We start from the raw sequence: 21,492 nt of genomic DNA on the forward strand, positions 1-21,492 counted from the left end.
TAAGCTAATCAGAGAGGCACGAGAGAAAGCAAAAGCTGAATTCGAGGAAATCCAAAAACAATACAAGAAGTGAAAGGAAACATTTTCAAGGAAATAGATAGCTTAAAGAAAAAAATCAAATTCAAGAAACTTTGGACACACTTTTAGAAATATAAAATGCTCTGGAAAATCACAACAATAGCATTGAACATGTAGAAGAAAGAAATTCAGAGCTCAAAGACAAGGTCTTCAAATTAACCCTTTCTAACTAAGACAAATAAAAATAAAAATAAGAAAATGTGAACAAATCCCAGGAGACTGCAAGGAGTCTGGGATTATGTTAAACAACCAAACCTAAGAATAATCAGTGTTCCTGAGAAAGAAGAGAATTCTAAAAGCTTGTAAAACGTATTTGAAAAAGTAATCGAGGAAAACTTCCCCAGCTTTGCTAGATACTTAGACATGCAAATACAAGAATCATAAAGAACACCTGGAAAATTTATTGCAAAAATATCATCATTTAGACACATTGTCATCAGATTATCTAAAGTTACGATGTAGCAAAGAATCTTAAGAGCTGTGACAGAAGCACCAGGTAGCCTATAAAGGAAAATCTGTCAGATTAACAGCAGATTTCTCAGCAAAAAACACTACATAGTAGAAGGAATTGGAGCCCTATCTTCAGCTTCCTCAAGCAAAACAATTATCAGCCAAGAATTTTGTATCCAGCAAAACTAAGCATCATATATGCTTAGGAAAGACACTGTCTTTTCAGACAAACACGTGCTGAGAGAATTCGCCATTAAACTGCTAAAAGGAGCTCTAAATCTTTAAACAAATCCTGGAAACACATCAAAACAGAACCTCTTTAGAGCATGAATCACATAAGACCTATAACACAAAAATACATCTTAAAGAGCAAAACAAAACAAAACCAAAAAAGGACACAGGCAGCAAAGAGCACAATGAATGCAATGGTACCTCACATTTTAATGCTGACACTGAATGTAAATAGCTTAAATGCCACACTTAAAAGGCACAGGACCACAGAATGAATAAGAACTAATCAATCAACTATCTGCTGCCTTCAGGAGACTCACCTAACACATAAGGACTCATATAAACTTAAAGTAAAGGGGTGGAAAAAGGCATTTCATGCAAATGAACACCAAAAGTGAGCAGGGGTAGTTAATCTTATATCAGACAAAACTGTAAAGCAACAGTAATTAAAAGAGACAAAGAGGGACATTTTATAATGGTAAAAGGCCTTGTCCAAAGGGCAAATATCACAGTCCTTCACATACATGCACCTAACACTGAAGCTCCCAAATTTATAAAATGATTACTAATAGACCTAAGAAATGAGATAGACAGCAACACAGGAATAGTGGGGGACTTCAATACTCCACTGACAGCATTAGACAGGTCATCAAGACAGAGAGCCAACAAAGAAACAGTGGATTAAAACTATACCTTGGAACAAATGGCCTCTGCTTCTTTTTTTTTTTTTTTTTTTTTTTTTTTCTTTTTGAGTTGGGAGTATCACTGTGTTGCCCAGAGTGGACTGGAACGTCTGTGCTAAAGCAATCATCCTGCTTCAGCCCCCCAAGTAGCTGGGACAACAGGTTCATGCCATCGTACCTGGCACTCTTGCCACTTCTATTCAATATTTTGTGGAGATTCTACTCAGGGAAATCAGACAAGAAAATGAAATAAAAGATGTCTGAATTATAAAAGATGCCAAAGTGTTTTTATTTGCAGATGACATGATCTTGTATACAGAAAATCCCAAGGAATCCACAAAAGATCTATTAGACCTGATAAATTCAGTGAGGTTTCAGGAAGTAAGATCAATACACAAAAATTCATTGTCTTTCTATACATTTTTAAGGAATAATCTAAAAATGAAATTAAGAAAATAATTCTATGACAGTATAAAAAAGAATAAAATGAGAATAAGTGTAACAAAATAAGTTTAAGGATTCCACACTGAAATCTATGAAACGTTGTTGAAAAAGTTAGACCAACTAAAGAAATGAAGCCATGTCATGCTCATGGATTGGAAGACTTAATATTGTTAACATGATAATACTCCCTAAATTAATCTTCAGCAATGTAAAGGGATGTAAATTGATGCAACAGGCAACACAGTCTATGGTCATATCATCTTGAATGTGCCAAATCTCATTTGATACATGAAACAACAGACTTATTTCAAAATAATGATATCATTGAGAAAAGCAGCATTTTATTAAAAAGTGCATACTGCATTGCTCCATTTATATAAAATTCTAGAAAACCCTTAGTGGCAGGAATCATGTTACTAGTTTCCCGAAGATGAGGGTCAGAGCAGATGTCTTAGAGGGGAATTTTAACAGGTCAAGAAAAAGAAACTTTTAGGGCAAGAGATATATTTATTATTTGATTTTTGTGATTTCATAGGTATATATAGTCAAAACTTATCAAATTGTATACTTTTAATAAGTGCAGATTAATATTTTCAACTGCAATTAAGTTACTAAAATAATTAGACAATAAATTTTCTAATTAAAAGATGGGCCAAAGATTTGAGCAGATACTTCATCAAAGAGGAGCTACAGGAGACCAACACATAAAAAGATGCTCAACCTTATTAGTCATTAGGAAAATGCAAATTAAAATCACAAATACTACTATACACTTATACAACTACAAAAAAAGGCAAAGCAAAGTGCTGACAAGAATACAGAGCAACTGTAAGTTTCACACATTGTTGATGTGGATGCAAAGTCGTACAGACACTTGGGAAAACAGTTTGGCAAATTCTTATAAAGTTATACATGCACTTACCATACAATTCAGATTTTCACTCCTAGATATTTATCCCAAAGAAATGGAAACTTCAGGCCACACAAACACATGTAGGTTATTTATAGCAAATTGAAACCTCGATTTATCCCAAATGTCTGTCAACTGGATGGTGGAGAAACAAACCATGGTATAGCCATACAACGGACTCCTCAACAATAAAAAGAAACAACTACTGATAAATACAACATGGGTGCATTCCAAAAGCATTTTGCTTAAAAAAAAAAAAAAAAAAAAAAAGAAGCAAGATACAAAAAGGTTACGTGTTGTATGATTCCATTCAATTTGGAAAAAACAAAACCATAGGTAAAAAAGGAGCAAATCCGTGGTCAACAGTGGTGGGGATGTTGGGAAAATTGGCTCTAAAGGGGCCATAGAAACATTTTGTGGTGATGAAAATACTGTATCTTAGATACATCTGTCAAAATCTCTGAGCCCTGTACCTAAAAAAGCTGAATTTTACCATGTGAAAATTATCCTTCAATAAACCTGGTATTTTTAAAAATCCATGTTATCCTTGATTTTTAAAAATGCAATAAAATAGGGTTAAATAGATAATTTCTTAACGTGATAAAATATGTATATGTGAGCACTAAATAGACTATCATTCTTTATTGCAAACCCACAGGGGAATTCCCCCTAAAATATAAAGAAGTTGCCCATAATCATCACTATTATTTAACATTACGTTACAAACAGAAAGAAGTAACTGTCCTATATTGAGGGGGGATCCAACATTTCAAAGATGTCAATTTCTCTAACCTAATTTATAAAATTAATATAATTGCAGTAAAATGATACTTTTTTTAAAAAGCTAAAAATAATTTTTTAAATTTAGGCAAAAATTAACAACAATATTTAGAGAAACTCTGAAAAATAAGAGTGAAGAAGAATCTACTTGATTTTAAACATACTATAAATCCTTAATAATGAAAAGTGCATGACACTAACTCATGAAGAAACCAATGTACTCATGGGGAAACAGAGAAAGTTTAGAATTAGAATTGAATATATACAACAAAAGTGGTATCTCAAATCAGAGAGAAAAAAAAAGAGTATACAATTAAAGTGTTGAAACAATTGGATCTACATACCATACCTCAAAGCAGGATAAATTCCAAATGGGTCAAGATTTAAATATAAAACATGAAGCAGTAAAAATACTGAAAGAAAACATGGAAAGATTCCATTTGAGCCTTGGATAGGAAAGCTTCCATTTGAGCATTGGATAGGAAAAAGCCAATCTAAATATAACTCAAAATTCAAAAATTTTTAAAAATGTTATACTTGACTACATAAAATTAAAAGAAAATTTTAGTATGAAGGCATACCATCAAACAAGAAAAATATAAATGTTAAACTGAATTTAAATACTTGCAACAAATAGCAAGAAAAGGAGCTTATGTCCCTAATATGTAAAGAACTCTTCGAGTTTGATAAAATCCAATATAAAAATGAGCAAAAGACATAAAAGGCAACTCAAAGTATTTTTTAAATATGTGAAACTACTCATAGGTGAAATGCAATTTAAAAGGGACATTAAGATACTATTTTTCACCTATCTGATTGTCATGTATTCAAAAGTATGATACAATCTGTTCCTGAGGCTGCAGGAAAAGAGTCACTTTCATACATTGCTGTTGAGAATGTCAATTGTTACAACCCTTAGGGAGGGCAATTTGGTAATATCTATTAAGATTACAAATGCATATACCCTTTGACCCAGCTATTTCACTTCTGGGAATGTATCCTAGAGTTATCCTAGGACACATGCAAAATGATATACAGGAATATCTATTGCAGCATTGTTAGTAATAGCAAAAGATTGGAAGCAACCCAAAACTTCCATCAATAGGTGGCAGATTTTTCATTTCATTAGCTTGCTTTTATGGCTTCACGGTGGGGAAAAAAAAATGAGCCTCTCCTTCTAAACCCAGACTGGAGCTGGCCTACGCCATCTATGCCATTACTCCTTCCCCTGGTTTACCCCTTTAGAGGTTCCAAGGCAGTGAAGTCCCCCCAAGTGGGAGATAGCCTTTGGCCATCTCTAGGACATAAATTTAAGACTCGGATTGACAGAAGGGGAAGCAATGCAAACCACTCTATGCCCTGCTAATTACTAAACCAAAGCTTCTCTTTACTGAAGTGACATTGAGGGAGAGAAGAGGGTAGTGGGTGAACTTTCCCTAGGTATAGAATGGACCAATACTAGTTGTTGTTTTAATCTTGATCATCTTTTAATTAATTATGAAAAGATATGAATAATACTGCATAAGACTTATCCTTGCCCATTTCAGTAAACTGGTCCCTTTTTCTAAAATTATACAACTAGGATGGTATTATCCCCAGATCCTAATGGTAATGAGCACTTTATGATACCACAAGCAAAGCAATAATATTTACCCTCTGATAGATACTTAATCTCAGACAAAATATCTAGAAGATATAGTTGCCTGTATCTTGTAGGTATAGGTGAAGTTGAATGAAGTTGTCCAAACTGAGATTATAAAATATGGAAAATGTTGAAGTTAGATGTTCTCCTCCATTTCTGCATTTGCCTACATTTCTTTTTAAGAACCACATGATTTTGGTCAAATGTGGTGTTGCTGATTTGGGGTTGTGGTTGTTTGTCTGTTTGCCTTGAGTTTGTTTTTTCGTAAATACAAATTATTCAAAAGTTATTCAGAGGAAAGAAGCAGAATCTTGCTAGACAGTAGACAGTAAGAATTCTGTGGGATGGTCCTGGTTTAAATAGAAGCCTCTTTGTGTAAAAAGGTTCATTTTAAGTGGGTCAATCTGTATTAGTTGCACCACTTGAAACACCGAAGATACATTTTAGTGTATCTTGTGTTTGGGGACCTTTTGGGAACACACTATATTTATATTCTATTAAACTAGGTCAGCTTCTTTGTTGGGACAATCCCAGAGGGAGCTATACATTTCACCTGAAGATAGCAAGAAAAGTTCTGGTATTTTTCTGATTTGTCTATCCTAACTCATGCTGCTGAAGTCAAATCTAGTAATGTCCTATGTCCCAGTGAATAAACAGTGACTCATTCATTTAAAAATATTTATTTAGTGTCTAGTATGGGTTATTCTTTGTGCTAGGTGTGGGAAACATCAATTTCTGCTGTCAAGGAGACTGCTCTCTAAAAGGATGGTAAGATACATTCATGCATGTCTGTAGAAAGAGCAGAGAGATGAGCTAGGCTTAAGCCTGCTGAGTTTGAGGTACCAGCACATTAAGAAAAAGTGTCCTGTATAGACAGTTAGAAAGTGAGACACTCTAGAGAGCTTACAGTACTAGATAGAACATTTTTTGGCTTTCAGTAGTAGCAGATGAAGCTCTTTTTAGAAAACAGGAGTCCTGATTCATACATAGATTTTTTTCTGATGAAAACAAATACATAAACAAGATGTGATTTTTTATATTTTCAGTACATTTTAACTTAAAATGATTTTTAAGTATTTGTATTGTTAATTATGAGAACATCAAAACTATAGTGATTAGCAAACATTTCCATGTAATAAGTTATGGCTGCAGATGAAGGAAGTTACACCCTGCTGTTTCATGTGGCATCTAGTCTCATACATCCAGGGAATAACACTGAATTCTGGTTTTGTATTCTAATTAGAGCACTAACAACATAGTATTCATTAAAAGAAGACAAAGTGTCTAAAAATCAGGCTATAAAAAGTACAGCTAGATTGGAAGAATAAATTCTGTTGTTTTATAGAAGTATCAAGTGACTATAATTAACAATTCATTATGTATTTTTAAATAGCTAGAAAAGAGAATTCAAATGTTACCAACACAAAAAAATGATAAATGTTTGAGGTGATGGATATGCTACTGATATGATCATTACACATTGTACACCTATGTCAAAATATCACACTGTACTCCATAAATATGTATGATTGTTATTAATATGTATCAACTCAAAATAAAAGAAAAAAATTGCCATTTAAGTTACTAAAAATTTTAAAAGAATGTCAATTCAAATGGGTTATTTACCTTTGAAAAGAGGTGACTATAGTTTATAATAACATATTGTATATTTCAAAATAGCTGAAAAACAATAATTGGAATGTTTTTAGCATAAAGAAAAGACAAACATTTATTGTGATGGATATCCCAATTACACTGATTCAGTCTTTACAAATCACATGAATGTATCAAATTATCACACGTACCTTCCCCTTCCCCCCACCACCAAAAAAAAAAGAAAGAAAAGAGAAGGCTTAGAACCAGTGATAGCTATCTTCAAATAGTTGTGGTAGATCAGCATTATTTATTGTTATTCCAGAGACCAGAAATAGGAAAATCATAGGTAAAAGTTCCAAGAAAGCAATTTTCAGCTTATTATGTGGAATGACTAACTGACAATTACAGCTGTCCAAGAACAGGAAAGGGCGTTTTGTTTATTTGTTAGCAATTGAATGGCGTTTGATTAGAGATGCTGAGATGCAATGCCTTTTAAACTTTAAGGTGCATTTGAGTCACCTGGGGTCTTATAAAATGCTGTCAGTAATAAAACATAGTCTGAGTACCAAATATATAAAGAATTTTCCTTTGCTATGTAGACAATTTCGGATAAGAGAAATTTTAAATTCCCCCTCATCTTAAAAAGTCTATTATATTCTATTGTTTGAGTCTCAGAGTGCAAGGTATTTGCTGGATTCTGTGGAAATAAATGAAAGTCAGGGTCCCTGAAATAATGTAGCATATTTCAGAAACAAAAGAAGGCATAGTACATTTGAAGAATATTGACTTGATTGAGAGAAATTTTTCTGGTAAGAAAAGTGTTGTAGAAACAGACTTAGAAGAGGCTTAGTTTCCATTGTGAATATAAATGGGGGTATCCTCGGGGTAAAGATATGCCAGTTCAGATTTGCCTTCTTCTATAAGTAATATACCCCCAGGATAGTGGTTTAAACACACAAATGTTTATTTTTCTATGTAAATAAAAGAAGTACAGAATTAAGCTGTTCAGGGTTGTATGACAACTCCATAAAGTCATCAAGGACTTGGTCTCTTTCTTTCTGTTCAGTCATCTTCATTGCTGTCTTCCATCCTCAAGATTATTTTAAGATTCAAGACATCTACTGGAGCTCTAGCAATTTGATCCCATTCCATCCCTGGGAAGTAAGATGGAGAAATTGCTTCCTTCTTTTGAAGAAAACAACTCAAAAGACAACTGCTGCTTACATCTCGCTGGCTAGAACTTGATCACATGACTGAGTATATCTGCACGGGAACCTGGGAAAGATTGTTGTCTCAGCTAAGTACATCGTCCAGGGTTCTGTTTTTAAGGAATAATAAGTGGATTGATGAATACTGGAAGTCACCTAGCAGCCTTTATCACAAATGGCAAGTCCATTGTTTCTGAATTGGAAGGGGACACTGGCAGAGGACTGTTTTTGAAAGATAAGTATGGAGGTAATACAAAGACAGGAAGTAAATGTTGAGACATGTAGTCAAGATGACTCATTTCTAGATATAAAGGAATTCTGAGGATGCTGGACTAAACAAGAATAGTAACAGATTAAGTGAAGAGAGGGAACTATAGAATGACTCTTACAAAGTTATGATTGACAAGACTTGGTGACTTGACCTTGGTAGAAAAAGACAGGGAGGAGCCTAGACCACCCAAGAGGTTTACAACCTGGGTGACTTGGAAAAATGTTGAAATCCATAGCAGAAAAATAAATGACAAAAAAAAAAAAAAAACGGCAACTTGTTGAGGAAGATGAGTTTTGTTTTAGACATACTGGGTTTGCTGTGAGGAGGGACCAACCCATGGGACAGGTAGGAATGTCTAAACACTTCATGGTTAAGACTATAGGGCAGAGTATACTGTTCAGGTGACATGTGCACCAAAATCTCACAAATCACCACTAAAGAACTTACTTATGTAACCAAACACTACTTGTTCCCCAATAATGTATGGAAATTAAAAAAAAGAAAAAAGAAAAAAAAGACTTTAGCTTAGGAGACAATTGAGTGTTGAGGGGATGGCTTTTGAGGTAATTCACATATTCCACACTTCCACATAAGTGTCTTTTAGTCATCTCACACTTTATGTTTCCAAATAGAACTCTCAGCCACCTTCACTTCACTCTAATTACTGAAGGCCCAGAGAATGCCAGTCTGTTTTAATAATAATCTCAACTAAAACAGATCTACAAGAAAAAACCAAACAAGCCTATTCAAAAATGGGCAAAGGATATGAACAGATACTTTACAAAAGAAGACATACAGGAGGCCAACAAACATATGAAAAAATGCTCATCATCACTGGTCATTAGAGAAATGCAAATCAAAACCACATTGAGAGACCATCTCACACCAGTTAGAATGGCGATCATTAAAAAAAATCTGGAAACAACAGATGCTGGAGAGGATGTGGAGAAATAGGAACACTTTTACACTGTTGGTGGGAGTGTAAATTAATTCAACCATTGTGGAAGACAGTGTGGCGATTCCTCAAGGACCTAAAAATAGAAATCCCATTTGACCCAGCAATCCCATTACTGGGTATATATCCAAAGGATTATAAATCATTCTACTACAAGGACACGTGCACACGAATGTTCATTGCAGCACTGTTTACAATAGCAAAGACCTGGAACCAACCCGAATGCCCAACGATGACAGACTGGATAGGGAAAATGTGGTACATATACACCATGGAATATTACACAGCCATCAAAAACGATGAGTTCACGTCCTTTGTAGGGACATGGATGAACCTGGAAACCATCATTCTCAGCAAACTGACACAAGAGCAGAAAATCAAACACCACATATTCTCACTCATAGGTGGGTGTTGAACAATGAGAACAGATGGACACAGGGAGGGGAGCACTACACACTGGATCCGTTGGGGGGAAATGGGGGAGGGATGGGGGGTGGGGAGGTGGGAAGAGATAGCATGGGGAGAAATGACAGATACAGGTGAGGGGACGGAAGGTAGCAAACCACACTGCCATTTGTGTACTTATGCAACAATCTTGCATGTTCTTCACATGTGCCCCAAAACCTAAAATGCAATTTAAAAAAAAGAGAGAAAAAAAAAATAATCTCAACCAAACACGAGTGCATAGGCAAATTCTGTACTGAAAATGAGTTAGGATAATACTCTAAAGCCAAATATAAATTATTTGACATCATCTACTCTTTGAGAACATTCCTCTCTGAATTTTGAGTTATTTCCTATAATCGTCTTTGGATGCCTTCAAGTTCAATTTAGCCATCTGCTTAAAGGGAATGATAACCTGTAAAACCAAGGTGTCCCAGTTCAGCCAGCTTCTATAGCACTCGCCCCATAGATAAACTCAATTTTCCAAATACCAATTCTATATGAATCTGTTAATTGGATTATAGACAAAGTTTCCTATCTTTTCTCTGGGCTAAGAATCTGATTTTCACTTGAATATATTCCTAATGCCAGAGGTCAAGGCTTTTATTAAGCCATTCTGAACTTGCCTTCAAGTGGTTAATGAAAGATCCCTAGAGCATAGCTTTGACCTTAGCCTGAGTTGCATTTTCTTTAATTGGATTGGATTTTGCTCCCTTCCTTTGTTTCTTTAGACTCCAACCAGAGAAGGAAGTCAATTGAACTCCTGGGGTATATTACTTACGTGTTTTTTTCTGCCATGTTTTGGTTTTCCATTATGTTTTTGTCATCTTTTTATTGTTCTATACAAAACATCACAGGGGCTAACTCTCTGGGAGTCTCTTATTTGCATTTAGTGAGAAGACAACCTACCCCAAGTGGGTGGGGGAATTCCTGTGATATCAAGTTGTAAGAATGGGGGTTCCCTGTCCACATTCATAAAGCCACCCTGAGCTCAGGACATTCCCCAGTCAAATGGGTAAATGCTAGACTATTTCCTGTGGGAGCCCTGGCCTTCTTGGAAGGAACTAAAATCTGCTGCTAAACAAGAAATCTAGAAATGTTTTGAAAAATCTAAATGTGATAAAAATGGAAGAGACCATTCTTATTAATAATGGCACACAGATACACAGACCTTTGTGGTTAACAAACAGTTCATACTTGATACTCCTAACTGTCCTTAAGATAGGCATGGTGAGTACTATATTCATGTTACAGAGGAGAGCATGATACTGACAGAGCTTGGCACCTTGCTCAAAGCCACACAGTCTATTCTGCAATAGAGCTGGGGCAAGTATTATACTATTGATACTGCTTTCTTTCCATTTATCTACGGTAAAATCATCAGCCAGACTTTGCTTACCTATCAGGTGGCACAGTGCAGACTGCTCTAAGCTGTGGTTGTCAAACATGTTAGATCCACAGAATTACACTGCTGCCTATGAATAGACACTTTTCAAAAGAAGACATACATGCAGCCAACAATCATGAAAAAAAAGCTCAACATCACTGATTATTAAAGAAATACAAATCAAAACCACAATGAGATACCATCTCACACAAGTTAGAAGGGCTTATGAAAAAATCAAAGAATAACAGGTGCTGGTGAGGTTGCAGAGAAAAATGAACATTTATACATTGTTGATAAGTATATAAATTAGTTGAACCATTGACGAAGATAGTGTAGCAATTCCCCAGAATAAATCGTTCTATCATGAAGATACATGTATACATATGTTTGTTGGAGCATTATTCACAATAGCAAAGACGTGGAATCAACCTAAGCTCCTAATCATAGCAGACTAGACAAAGAAATGTGGTACATACACGACATACTATACACCACGACAAACTATGTAGCTACAGAAAAAGAACAAGTTAATGTTCTTTTCAGGAATACGGATGAAGCTAGAGGCCATTATCCTTAGTAAACTAATGCAGGAACAGAAAACCAAATACAACATGTCCTCACTTAGAAGAAGGAGATAAATGATGATATCTCATGGACACATAGAGTGGAACAAAAAACATGGAGGCCTATTGGAGGGTGGAGGGAGGAGGGTGGGAAGAGTGAGAGAATCCGGAAAAATAATTAATGAGTACTACAGTTAAAACTTGGGTGATGAAATTTTCTGTACAACGAAACCCATGACACAAGTTTACCTTTATAACAAACCTGCACACGTACCTGAGAACTTAAAATAAAAGTTAAATTATTAAAAATTGCATATCTACATCCATTTTATTTCTTTCCCTCACTTACACAAACAGCGTTCCTTCCGTACCTCCAAAATCACTCTAGCACATATTGATACTTCACCAAACTACTCTTCACTCCACAAAAAGACCATGCCGTTTATATACGGCTACCATCTTATTCACATTGTTCTTTTCACTGGATTGCAACTCACATACCCTTCCTATCTGTCCTAAAGCCTCTTTTGCTTCTCTGTCTCTGTGCTTTACAGTTTGTTCCTCTTTCCTTAAAGCACTCATAGTATAATGTTTAATCATGAATTTATGTAATTGGGATAATGGATCTAAAAAGCTAGTACAGAGTCCAGGATATTGTGTGTGTACAGTAAGTGTTAGCCACGACAATGATGAATATAATGGTGATGATGATAAAGACAGGGATAATGATGTATTTTCTATCAGTCTCTTAACTAAAGGTTTTGTATTTAGCACAACACATGTCACATGGTAAGAAATTAGATGTTATTATTTAATTTTGGGATTATTTATGCAGGTAGTTTATAGAATGTAATAAAGGCAATCTTTATATTAGTCTGTAAAGGGGAATGACAGGGTAGATATAAATAAATGACAGTAGCAATGATAATTTCAAAGTAGTGTAGCTGAATCGCAAACAGATAGCATGTATGAATTTGAAGCAACCTTAGCATCTAGTGAGTGGTTTTTAAAGTGTGGGGCCCCAACTAGTAGCAGCACCTGGGAACTTGTTAGAGATGGAAACTCCAACCCCATTCAAGATTTACTTGAATCTGGGACTCTGGGAAAAGGATCTAGAAATATGTGTTTCTGCAAGCCCTCCAGGGGATTGTGATAAAGTTTGAGAATGACTGATCTAGTCCAGTCATCATCAAATGTAAGGCACAGAGGTCAAGTGAGTCTGCCAAAATCACATAGCTTATTAATGGCAGACATGAGGCTAGAGTTGTGATCACATGACTACATTACCTTTATATTTCTCCTCATTGGTTTTAAAATATTCTTCTTCATGTGTTTCTTTATTCAGTTAATGGCAATATAATTGTATTAAAAGTTTGTAGCCAGCAATACATGCTCTCATAGCAGAAAGCCTTAGTACCAGGACACCTGAATCTGTATTCTGACGTGCCCGATTACTGTCTGTACAGCTACCTGAGGCAGCCCTTCAGAAGAAAACCTGCTCTGCCGAGTGCAGTCAGTTGACAGCCTCAGCTGCAGCACATTTGGGATCTGCCTGAAGATGAGAACTAAAAACGTGGGCTCCCAGCCAGTGCCTGAGCACGGCAGGGCTCCTAGGGCCTGGCCGTGTCTATGCAATGTGAGACTCCTCCAACTGCTCATCTGTCCTTGGAAGCTCATGTTGGGCTAGCTGCAACTCTCAAGGCTGCTCAGACGCCTGAGGTTGGCTCTTCTTTTCCTCCATCCTTTCACATTGTCAGACCTGCAGCATGGTCTGAAGGCTTTCTGTGTCTTACGTTGCTCTCTCTTCTGTGTTTTTCAGAGGTGTTAGCCCTGTTAAATCTATTTTCTAACTGTACCATGGCATCCGATTCCAGGATGACCTGAAGTGACACACTCTTCTTGAACCTCAGTTTCTAGATGAGTAGAATGAGGTTTCAAGAGTTCGTTGCTAATACGACCTGGGAAATGATAAATGGTTGCTATATTATTAGTAGTAGCAAGAGTATCAGCATCAACGAAGTCATTATGGTGTTGGAAGACACTGGTGTAAGTGTATGTGGCAGAGACACCTATTGCTATTGGAACATCCAAGTGATCACCCATGCCTCCTGCCCAGGTGAGGCCGTGTGACAAATTCTGGCCAATGTTCTATGACCAAAAGTGATACATTGTCAATTTAGTCAAAAACACAAAAGAATAAATGTCTTCTAAGGCTGGCACAGCAAACCCCAAAGGCATGTGTTTAGGATGATGGAGACTTCATCAGCCTGTGATTTGTGAGATAATGAGGAACCCAGCTCACTCACATTGAAAATGTCACACAACATGAAATAAGCTTCAGTAAGCTTTAGTGTGTTAAGCACTGGGATTTCAGGATTAATTAGTTACCACAGCCTAAACTATCCTACCCTAACTAAAACAATATGTTTGGTAAAATATACAGCACAATAAAGAAATACATTTCCATTTTTAACTGTTTATTTTCAGGCATTCTTTTTGGTTGTACTTGGAAGAAAACATATCACCATAGAGAAAAAAATGAAGATATAATTCAGAGACAGAAGAACAATGAAACTTGACTTAGAAATACAATCTTAGATATGGTTTGCCTGTATAATTCAGAGAGAGAAGAACAATGGAACTTGACTTAGAAATACAATCGAAATCTCCTGTTGAAATGTAATCCCTAGTGTTAGAGGTGGGTCCTGGTGGAGGCATTTAAATCATGGGGATGAATCCTTTATAAATATTATCACCAACCCCTTGGCAGTGATTGACTTCATGCCAGGTCTGCTTGTTTAAAAGAGCATGTTACCTTCCCCATCTCTTGCTCCAGTTCTCCCTGTGGGATGCACCTGCTCTTCCTTTGCCTTCCATCGTGATCGAAAGCTTCCTGAGGCCCTCACCAGAAGCTGATGCCAGACTCATGCTTGTACAGCCTGCATAGCCATGAGCCAATTAAACATCTTTTCTTGATAAATTAACCAGCCTCAGGTATTTCTTTATAGTGATGCACAAACAGGTGAACACAATCCTCAATTTTAGGATAGAAAAATGTAGTCATTTTGAGGGGGATCTTATTTTGAAAATTCTTACTTGAAAAAAATCCTGGAGTTTTTCTTGAAGAAAATAAGAACTTGAATATAAGCTAGACAAGTCATATCCCTCCATGAACTACATAATCCAATTATATAGTGGAAGGTAGTTTTTTTTTACATTAATTTGCTTTAGGGTGATTAATTAGTATTATTCAGATTCCTTTTTTTTTTTAGTGCAATAAAACTAGAACAGAACATTTCTAAAGTGATGCTGCTATCTGTAAAGCGGCTTGTATTCACTGGGGATGGCTCAGTGTGCCGCTATAGAGAAGACCAGTTTGCTGGCCTTTTTGATAGTTGGAATGCTAGTCAGCTGCTGGTTTAACTCTTCCAGTCCTTAGAAGATGACCAGCCTCCAAGCGGGACTGGCAATGGCCAGCCAGTCAGCACAGGGGAGAGTGAAAAAGTTGAAACAGGTCTGTGTGAGGGCCAGATTTCAAGCCTGGATAACATTTGAAATTTCATTGCCATCAGACAAATGGCAAACAGCAGAATACATCCATGTGCTGCCTTTCCAGGGATATGATTTCAACCAGAAATATCCTGAAGGAAGCCAATATTTTGGATTTGGAAGTAGGAAAGGAATGCTTCTCTGACTCTTTCGACAGAGACAGAATCAAAACATAAAACTTGGAGCTTCCACCTGACACAACCTGAGAAAGTATTGTATACAGATATTATCTTTTTTTTTTCTTTTCTTTTCTTTTCTTTTCTTTTCTTTTCTTCGAGACAGAGTCTCGTTCCTTCACCAGTTGCCAGGCTGGAGTGCAGTGGCACGATCTCAGCTCACCGCAACGTTTGCCTCCCAGGTTCAAGCAACTGTCCTGCCTCAGCCTCCCGAGTAGCTAGGACTACAGGCACGCGCCACCATGCCCGGTTAATTTTTTGTATTTTTAGTAGAGACGGGGTTTCACTGTGTTGGTCAGGATGGTCTCCATCTGTTGACCTCGTGATCCACTCGCCTCGGCCTCCCAAAGTGCTGGGATTACAGGCGTGAACCACAGTGCCCGGCCTAGATATTACCTTTTAAATACTCTTGGGTGCTCATAACTTAACACTGGAGCAAGTGATACTAGGTCACTCACTTTTGGTTTGCCATAAATTAAGGAATGGTGCAGCTATCCTTACGGCAAAAGTAGAGAAGGGGTGAGTTCAAGGGCTCTGAAAGCAAACTGCACCCAATGAAGAAATTTCCAACTAAAACAGAGATGTAGGAAATTTTCACACAATAAAATGATAGTAGAATGGAGGTAATTGTAAGTCTCACAGTATTTTAAAGTTATAAGTCGATACTGAATCTAGTTTCCTTTCAGAGCAGCTCTATATAAAATGTGTAACATTTATCCAGAGACAAAATCTGGACACAGATTTGACATCATCTTACATCTTAGGAAATAATTTCTTCTACCTTTCTTCTCCCTTACTTCTTCCCTCCCTTTCTTTGACACTTATTTCCTTCCTGCTGTATTTATGAGTCTTCACAGAAGCACTGATGTGTTTCTGTACTAAAGTCACTAAATAATTTGGCCTACCTATGAAATTGAAAGAATAACATGACAGGAGGTTTTGCTATATTAGAAATAAAACAAAATAAAAAATTCAAATAAAAATAAAACTTAAGGATCAGTTATCGCTTTGTGTTTTTGTTTTTGTTTCATTTGGTACTATTGACTCTTACCCTTATAAGTTAGAAAACTGTGTCTAGCTCACAACTCATTCATGAACTTTCCGGGCAACTGGACTTTCAGATTCAGAGTTAACCAAAACTTATTTTGCACTTTCTAAATATGTGCCAGGCATGAATCTAGGTGCTTGGAAGCATGCCATTTTAATTCATTGTCATAAATTTACAAAGAGGTTAGGATAACTATACGTTCTGGTTTGCCTGGGGCAGTCCCAATGTCTATTTCCCACCATCCTATCCAGGTGGCACCTCTTTTCATTCTTGAAAGTCTCATAGTTTGGAAAATGAATCTCCTAGTCATCTTACATGGGGTAGGTATTACTGTAGCATTCTGTTTATAGGCCATTCTGGGTCTTCATTTTCTCACTGATAAAAATTGGATGCTTAAGTAAGACATTGGATGCTTAAGATATTGCTATCTATGATTTCTTGCACATTCATAGATTTCTTTGCATCGGTGTTTTCTATCTGCTTTAAATGTCTTGAAAGGCAAAGATTCTGTCCCAGCAACCTGTCAACACTGATAAAAAATCCACCACTTCGGTAGAAGAAATAGAATTTCTGGAGTGAAAAGGATAGTGAAAAGAATGCCTAATGAATGTACATATGTGAGTGATGCAAGACCATCTATTCAATCACCAACAGTTTATAAAAGGTATGCAGAGCAGGGGGAATATACCAAGAAAAATGGGGTGATACATTCTTAAAATAATTTGATGATACTTGTCTTGTAATAACATGGTAAGTTCTAGTATATTTCAATTTAGAATCATTGCAACAATTAGGCATTATGAACTGTTTCAGTTGTAGGTTATTCATCTTGTATTATAGGGTTTTAAAGAACACAGTTTTTACTTTACCCACAGGCAGCCTCCTAGGAAATATGGATTTTAAAATTAAAAAAGCATGGATTTTAAAATAAAACGTTTAAGTTTTAATCCTGGCCCTGCCAGAATTAAAATGTGTGCTTCTTACCCTTTCTTTGAGACTCAGTTTCTTTATTCAAAAAATAACAATCTGAATTTAGAGGATAATTCTGAAAATTCAGTGAGATAATGCTGGCACATTGCAAGCCCTGAGCATGTATTAATTCATTCCTTTTTCCCAACCTGCTCCCAAAGAGGTTCCCATAAGAAATGCATCAAATATGTACTGTATTGCAGGATAATCAGACACTGATAAGATATGCGTCAAATACGTATTGCAGAATAAATTGTGTCATTATAAACCTAAACCTCTCATGTTTCGACGGCTACGCAAATACCAGTAAGAGGGATTTCATCTGGCTTTATGATTAGCAGCAAGTAGTGGCTTGGTTTTCAGCTCCGCCTTACATTAAAGTTTTTGGAGTAAATTCTCTGCCTTCTACAAGGTTGTCCATAAGTCTGTTGACCTTCCAAGGTGGAACATAATATTCTGTTTTCAGAGGGTGCTTAATAAAGGCAATCTGTCACCAGTTCTTCAAGTTCAAAATATCTCCCCAGATGGAATTTACACACCTTTCGAGCTATGAGAAAGCTGGGATCAGATCTCACCTGTGGTATTGAGTTCTGTTCTGGATTCCATACTTTAAAAATGCCACATATGTAGTTTGGAGACTAATGGGCCTGAAATGATTAGAGGGTAAAATCTTGAGCAGCTGTAGCCAGAAAGAATGTTTAGAAGTGTTTTGGATAAATGTTTTTCTGATGGGAGCACATTTTTTAACCTAAAAATGGCCAATTCTGGCAGAAAATAAGGGGAATATTCCTCCCTTCTGGAAACACAATACAGATAGAACAGAGAGGCATCTGAGTGAGAGACAGAGAGACAGAGAGACAGAAAAATGCAGAGGCACTTAGGGAGAACAAACCGTTGCCAGAATAAAAGTAATTGGTAGCAGACACTTCATAATACATATCCAAAGAAGTATTTCTCTATGGCCACAACTAACATCTTGCTATTCAAGCAAGTGTTAAACAGTTGCATCACAGAGACTGAAACCTTTTTTCATAGTTTTTGTAATGTGTGAACATTGTAAACCCAATGAAGAATTACCTAGACCAAAAACAATAATGTCAGAAATCTGAGTAATAGTGGCTCCAATAGCTGTCTTGGTGAGACAGCTATTGGTGAGAGGATGGCCCTAAACTTTCCAGAATCTCTCTCACCTTCCGAAGCTACCCTAAATAAAAATAATCACTTATAATTTGGACAACCGGTTATCTCTTAATCTTAGGTGCTGTATGAGTAAAAGTATCTTTAGAAAACTTCTTTCACTCACACATCACCTAAGACAACTCACAGCATGGGAGAAAATATTTGCAAACTAGACATCCAACAAAGGACTAATATCCAGAATCTATAAGAAACTCAAATGAATCAGCAAGAAAAATAAATAATCCCCAATCAGTGGACCAATGACATAGGCAGTTCTCAAAAGAAGATATACAAATGGCCAAGAAACCTATGAAAAAATGCTCAGCATCACTATTAATAACTATCAGGGAAATACAAATCAAAGCCACAATGTGAAACCAACTTACTCCTACAAAAATGACCGTAAGTAAAAAATCAAATAATAAAGATGTTGGCTGGGGATTGGGAGGAAAAGGTGGGAGGAGATGAGGAGTAGAGGACTACACACTGGGTGCAGCGTACAGTTCTTAGGTGATGGGTGCACTGATCTCAGAAATCATCACGAAAGAACTTATGCATGTAACTGAACATTACCTATTTCCCAAAAGCTATTGAAGTAAAAATAATAACGAAAACCCCTCACTACCTTAACCCCTCACTACTCCTCACTACCTGAATTTGTCAGATTAAAATAGGTAAAAATATAGGCAACATTTTTAGCATTATATAGGCAAAAATAATTCCTATACAGAGTTCTAAGAGAAACTCTCTAGTTCCTCTTTCCAACATGATTGCCTCTCCCAATGCCCCTGTAGACTAAAACATCATCAAATCTCCTAGAAAATTCTTCCAGATGGTCATAGTATTCCCATGACTTTGCACCAATATTTAGTGGATAGGAAATTAAAAATTCATATAAAAATCTCTATTATTTGTTAACAAATATTTATTGGTTATTGTCTGTGTGCCAGACACTGACCTTGGTACTGCTTATCACTGCTTTATGGCAAATCAATATGTTCATTATCAAATTTACAGAAAATTAAATACTGTTTTATTCTATTATATTAAGTCAGTCCCATTTAATATCTCTTATATTTTTACTTTTCTAAAACCCCATTTACATTTAGAAAGTGTTAGAGATAGCCACTCATATTTATTTCTATATGGATTCTGATGCCAAGGGGTGGAAACACCTCTTCCAAAATGTTGCTCACTGTGTAACCCAAACACATAGTGAGATACCAACTAGCTGATAAAGGGATTTAAAACCATTTTCTATGATGAATGATGGAAAGAACAGGGGATATTTAGGCAATTGCTTCCTGGTTTCATGGAAGGTAATGAATTCAAGAATAGAGTTGGAAATTAGTAGAGAAAGTGTAGGCCTGGGCAGTAAATCTATCCCAGTTCAGCGAGTTAATGATTTTAATGAAATAAAATGAACATGAGAAGTAAGATAAAAACCAAGTTCTTTGAGTCACAGAAGATTGAAAAGTATATGATTTAGATAGGAAAGTTCGTGGAGCTTTAAAAAGATCTTCTGCTAGAGAAGAACAAAATCATGCAGAGATGACAAGGCCAATGTCCCTAGTGAATAATCTCCAAATGCGTTGGGATTGGGCAGCCAGGCGCTGACACTGTGTAGAAAACAAAGGTAATTTAATACTAAGAAAGAGACATATAGTGGGTCAAATAATATAAAATCTGAGCATATTAATTTTTCTGTCAATTTAACAAAGAATGTTATGGCATATGTGTCGCTGGGAGTGACAGAAGCTATTACTGAAATGAGATTAGAATATTTTTAAAATATCAACAGAAGCATTATAGTCAGTAACATTCCCATATAAAATAGATGATACTGATCCTACACAAACAACATACTAGGGGAATAGCATACAGAATCACGGAATAGATTATTTTCCTCTATACAGATTTTTTTTTTCTCTTTGGAGTTTTTGGTTAGCTGTCAACTCAGTTAGTTTTGCTTAGCCCCAAGTACAACATCAAATTTCTCTTGTTTTATAAACAGAGTGGAGTTAGTATGTTTGGGTTTCCTTTTATTCATTATAACCATCAGAGTGTGAATCAATTGGCTAAATAAATGGGTAAATTAACCTTAAAAATAATTCTCAGGCTAGGGGTGGAGGTACTTCTTCTGTCACCTTCACAGGACTGGTTAGGACTATCTTGCTCTTTGGCTAGGCCAATGCAATGTGAATTCTATGCTCCAAGTTTTACAAACCCCTTAAGAAGCAAAATATAAGGGCCGGGCGCGGTGGCTCAAGCCTGTAATCCCAGCACTTTGGGAGGCCGAGGCAGGTGGATCACGAGGTCAGGAGATCGAGACCATCCTGGTCAACATGGTGAAACCCCGTCTCTACTAAAAATACAAAAAAAAAAAATTAGCTGGGCATGGTGGCGCATGCCTGTAATCCCAGCTACTCAGGAGGCTGAGGCAGGAGAATTGCTTGAACCCAGGAGGCAGAGGTTGAGGTGAACCGAGATCGCGCCATTGCACTCCAGCCTGGGTAACAAGAGTGAAACGCCGTCTCAAAAAAAAAAAAAAAAAAAAAAAAAGCAAAATATATTAGGAGAATATTTTAATATTGAGGTCTTTGTACTCTCATCACCCCATTCTCTGATGATTCAAGCAGCATCAACAACTTGCTATAGTGCTATCTTCAAAGCAGAGCTGATAGCAAACAAAGAGTTAAATGCCTCACTTTGGAACTCCTCTGTATATTTGGGTAGATCTAAGCAGGAAAAATCGCCTTAAAAGCCATGTCTTTTATTGCAAGTACCAACTACTTGAAATAGAAACAGAATTATTTTACTTCCTTGGCTTTAAATGTGGAAGAGCCAAGGCCTGGAAGATTCAAAACACAGTATAGCAAAAACAGATGGGTAATGTAAGCAGAGATGAAAACTCTGAGAAGAGAATCAA

Source organism: Saimiri boliviensis, chromosome 6 (assembly GCF_048565385.1).
Source record: "Saimiri boliviensis isolate mSaiBol1 chromosome 6, mSaiBol1.pri, whole genome shotgun sequence".
Lineage (NCBI taxonomy): Eukaryota > Metazoa > Chordata > Mammalia > Primates > Cebidae > Saimiri > Saimiri boliviensis.